Raw genomic sequence first — 5786 nt, 5'->3', positions numbered from 1 at the left:
ATAGTTATCTGCTTTATCCCGTGCGGCGGACCCACAGTTATCTGCTTTATCCCGTGCGGATCCCGTGCGGCGGACCCACTGGACGGGCATCGTAACGTTACCGGGCGTTACACTTTTTCATGAGTGACTCCGAGCCGCAACCTAATTTTAGACGTTGTCACGTCAAAATAAACTAAGGATAAGCAAATTGTAGACAGCTTAATAATGAATACAAAATAATATACATTTTATGGATTTACATCTTGATAGAATTCACTCGAGCGCAAAATAATGAACTGTAACACTTAAGCAATCAGTAATACCTGTCAAATTATGTACTACATTATGATATTTTTAGTCCTTTTTCACTTTCTGTCTCAAATTGTGTTTAGTTCACAAAATCAGCAATGAACTATAACTTTTAATTACAAAACGTACAATCTGGTGCGAGAATAAGTATATAATACTTGGAAAACACATACGCTTAGAACCAGCTGTTGTGTAGCAGCAATCATTGATCAAAGGTATACTCCATAGAGTATACCGAGTTCCGCATTTCTTCTATTTTAATACTATATAAAATACTTCGGATATTTCGTTATTTATAACCGCTAGCGTGTTTTAAGGAGATCGCGTATCTGATGTCGTGCTCCGCAACGTCAGCTCTGTAAAGGGGTACATTGACATCACGCTGCGCAACGGTAGCACCTGGAGGGTTAGAACGAAGAAGGTACGTTTTTCAGTTTAGCTGCTATACATCGCGGACGGGTGGTCTGCCTTACCCAGTATATTATATCAATATCAGTTCATTATATCGTTCCAATTAAGCTATATTGTTTATAGTGAAATTAAAAGTTACATTTCGGCTTTAATTGTAAAAACTGCAACCAGGTTTTGACCCTGCACTGCGCCATGATCACGTAGTTGTAAGTGATAAATAAATAAAATTAGCTGAACTTCTCGGTCGAGTAGATGTCATTGTGGATAAAAAAACACAAAACACATTTATGCAAACGATGTTACTGTTATACATACTTAATTTGATATATTTATTTCTGTACTCAGGATAATACATATTGTGAGAATAGATACTGGGAAATGTTGAGTAATAACAGGGATTTCTTTAGAAATTGTTAGTATAGTTACTGATGGAGAAAGATTAAGTTTTGAAACATAGTCTATACCAGAGGTTCCCAAACTTTATTTATAGATCACTTTCAAAATTGTGCTTGTCTCGGAGACCCCTGCAACTGCATTTCTGCCTTATTCAAAAAATTCGACAAAAATGTAAAGATTAGACCTTTTTATGGAAATTTGCGTTGCTGCTAAGTTCACCCCCAAAAGGGAGTTTAAAAAAAGTTAACTAATATATTGTGCTGTAAGCTAAAGCTAAAAAAAGAAAAGTTGGTTAATAAAAAGCTCATTCCATTTAACTTTATTTTTTGACATATACCACGATACAAAACACTGTTCCACGTTCCTTCTAATAACACAATATAAAATACTTCGAGATAATCTGTCATTTATAGCCACTAGCGTGTTTTAAGGAGGTCTTGTACCTGACGTCAGCACTGTAAAGGGGTAAATCACTGTAAATCAATTAATTCTAACTTATTTTATTTAGAAAATTCCCCATTCGGTGTGGTGAAAATAAAAATAGTACAGTTTCTCTTTTTGTATTTATTCAAATATGTAATTGCTTACACTATTAATTTTTATAGCTATTGCACAACATTGTTATATGATAACAGTTGTAATATCATTAAAATTTAACATTAATAACGTAGCCGTAACGTAACTTCTATAATGGCAATCACAAAATAGTCATTGTTTTAATAGGAGGGTACTTGTTGAATTAATAGTAAATTATCAAAATTTGGCTTCAACTTTGTTAGGAATAACCACAAATCTCGCCGTTATGTAATATTCAATCTGCTACATTTTTGTTAATATGTTTGTAACGACACTAAAACTTCTTCCGACAAGATATGATGAGGGAAACGCTACCAAAAGCTTTCTCGCAATTCTTCACAGATCAGGATATTTTTCGCGTATTTCTGTCTGCAGCCAAAATGTTTGATACTGTCTTTAAATTTTCTCCTTCAGCTCATTATTGCTAAGTGCGAGTACCTTCTCTTGTAATATCACATTCACCACTTCTGTTTCATCAAATCGATTTATGGTCTATGATGGTCCTACCTTCGTCAGAATATCTTCAAACCTGATTTTGATGTCATTATGCAGGGCAATTAAATGCCGAACGTATGTCTGAATATCCTCATCAAGCATTCTATCTGTGACAAGTTTAAAAACTGAAAAAAAATCAGTTTCACGCCGACTAATATTTCGTCTCATACATGAAATTTTCCAAGAAAAGAAATTACACATTTTGTTTGTATTAAATTGAGGCTGTCCCTTGTAACTGCAGTTAATGCCATTAAAATTTTTTTAACAAATCTGTATAATACCCAATGGGTGCTTTCGAAGTGATCAGATTTTCTTTTAAATCTGCACGTTTACTTTCCAAAAACTCTAAAACTGCTTCAAAAAGTGAGTAAAATGTTTAAAATGCACCTTTCAACAACCAGCGTACTTAAGTTTGTAAGAGCAATTGTTAGATGTCTTCATCACTTCCATCGCACAATTGTGCAAAAAATGCGTATTCAATGCATTACTTCTTACTGCATTCATCACAAATTGATGCATTCTATCAATAAAATTATTCACTACTAGATTTTGTTGGTGGATGACACAGTGGATTGTAGTTACCTCAGGTACAATTCTTTTAAGATGGCTTATAAACGCACGGTATCGCCCATAATGGCCAACAGCTCCATCTGTTGCCACCAAAATAATGTTTGTGAATAGAATCTTTTTCCTTTAAAAAGTCACTCAGGATATTAAATATTGGTTCGCCTTTAATGCCCGTGTCCAAAGTTTTTGCTAATAGTGAATCATGAATTTCTTTAATTTTAACATATGAGAATAAAAATGCTTCATTACCAAGGAACGTTGACCCGTGCATTTGCGTAGAATAATTACTCTTTTGCAGATAATTATATAAGAAACTTTAAACTTGGAGCTCATTTCATCAATACATCTATGTACAGTGTTGTTACTCAAAGGAATTCTTTCGAGTATGTGAAATGGAGATTTGTGCAGAACGCTTTGTATAACCTCTCAACAGCGGGTAAAATCAACTGTTCTCCAATGGTGTGCAGTTTTTTAGATTTCACTATAAACATTGAGATATTGTAAGATATCAAGCTATCACCCTTACTTTCAGACGTTGAATCGAACATACTCTGCTCGGTGGTTCTCTTTTGATATTTTCTTTCAATGTTTGAAATATTTCAAATCTGTATTTGTTTTATCTGGATAACACCTTCTTATATGACATTCGAGCTTCCATGGTTTCATAGGGCCATTACTCAAAACTTTCTTAACAAATGCACATGACCTATCGGGTTCTGCTTTTGATGGAAGGAAACCAAATTTTAAATAATCACCACTCTACTATCGATATTTCTTCTTACATACAGCCATATATCCTACAGTTACCTACCTGTAGATAAAAAGAATCTTTGTTTTATTAATCTTAAAGCATATATTTTGGAAAAAATAACCAGTAAAGTAGGTACAAAACATTTAACCTTTTTTGGCTTGCTGTTCTTTTATAAATATCTAATAACGAACCTCTCAAGAATTTAATTTTTAAAATGTACCTACTACACGCAAGCACTAAAAATATACTGATTACAACATAAATATATCTTCCATCGTAGGTGGGTTGTAAGACATTTCTTTCAGGAACATCTTACCTTTTAGTAGAAACGTATTTATTTATTTGTCCATTTTTGTGTACTTAAGTATTAAATAAATAAATAAAAGTCTGTATAACAAATATACAGGCAAGCACTTACTTTTTTCGACACTGGAAAACACTAACATCAATTCTTTTACGTTTACATTGATGAAGAATCAAACAACTTCCTGCAAGATTTCAATATTCCACTTTCACGTCTGAACGTGGAAAAATATCCCAAACCGTGGGACGGTGACGGCGCTTTGAAAGTCTAGACACGTTGTACTGAATATGGAATATTCATGTTTTTACATGTAATAGTCGGGGAGCTTTAAAAAAATTATTTACCTACATTGGTAGGTGAAATAAAGCCTACGTTTTAGTTCTTCACTATCGAAACCAGTCAATTTTCGTGCACCCTCGCTAATGAATTGGGAACTCCCATGTTTAGTCACGCCTTCCTTCGTAGACCCCCGTCTAGTTTTTCGTAGCTGTATAGAGCAGTGAGCCGACCATCAGGAATCATTAAAAAAATATCAGAATTTTGTACTTTTTTGTATCATAAAAATAAAAGTTTGTACCAATCACTGGAAAGAGTTATTAACCATTTAAAGGTCGGCTCACAGGTCTAAGTTGTGATAAAACTTTATCGTAAATTAAAATGAACCACACCATATTTGTGTACCAATTTTGTAACACCATTTTTTTGTACCAGTGAAATAACGGCTCAGAAAAATATATAAGTTTTGCTTACCACGATGGCAGAGAACTAGACGTGCCGTTTCCTGTGCAATGCTGGGTTGGAGGCGCGTGACGTACTTGCCGCACTGTCACTTGCTATCCGTGGTGCATTTGCAGTTTATGGTGATTTAATTTATTCTATTATATTATTGCACGTGTTGTCAAAATACATTGGTCTTCCGGGTGACCCTGACTTACACATTACATTCTATGTATGTCATCCTGATATTTATCACTGCAAAAACTGATGCATTTTAATAATTTCAGTGACTATATATGAATATACATATATATTAACAGTGTATCTAAGATTTAAACTACATGTACTTTATAAAACAACTAACAATAACATTAATAAAAATAAGCCGGAACTACCAGAGGCTGAGTAGTCCTAGAGGGTAGTATCTGCCAGAAACTAGTTTTAGTAATTGTATAGTGTTTCAGAGTGTATGGTATTATTTGAAAGTTCGTATCATGAAGTATCGAAATTGATATACATGGTTATCTTTTTATACGAAGATTTTGAGGTATAATTCATAGGAGAGTGTTTATGAAAATACAAAGCATTCTTCTGTAAAATGTTCAAAATAAATCGTAGTACTTTTCCAATTATAATTATCCAATTAAATACCTTGTTATATTAAACAACCCAGTAGAGTAATACTCATGTGCACACAAATGAACTAAATCACCTTAACCTGTAAAAATAATCACCAGTAACAATAAACATAAACATTAGTCACAGGTATCAATTGACATTGACAAGTCACGCCTGCAACTAATCAGCTTCAACCAGCAGTACACGGGTACGGCACGTCTAGTTCTCTTCCATCATGGTAAGGAAAACATATATTTTCATGAGCCGTTATTTGACTGGTACAATAATAAAAATTGGTGGGACAAAATGGTACAAAAATATGATGTAGTTTATTTTAATACACGATAGTTTTTTTCTTTTTCAAAACATAGACCTGGGAGCCGACTTTTAAATGGTTAATAACTTTTTTTAGTGATTGGTTCATTTTATTTTTGTGGTGCAAAAATGTACAAAATTCTGATTTAATTAAAAAAATGATTCGTGATGGTCGGCTCACACCTCTATACAGCTGTTTCCCCATGGACCCGGGGGTTCATCTTGATCACTTTGGGAATCTATGGTATATATAAACATTTGATTGAAGTTATATTTACCTCAAAAATATGTAATAAAACAAATATCGATATTAACTTATATTTTTAATTAAAATATTATTTCTTCACT

The sequence above is a fragment of the Homalodisca vitripennis genome, chromosome 4 (genome assembly GCF_021130785.1).
Source record: "Homalodisca vitripennis isolate AUS2020 chromosome 4, UT_GWSS_2.1, whole genome shotgun sequence".
Taxonomy (NCBI): Eukaryota; Metazoa; Arthropoda; class Insecta; order Hemiptera; family Cicadellidae; genus Homalodisca; species Homalodisca vitripennis.
This window is presented reverse-complemented; position numbering follows the sequence as displayed.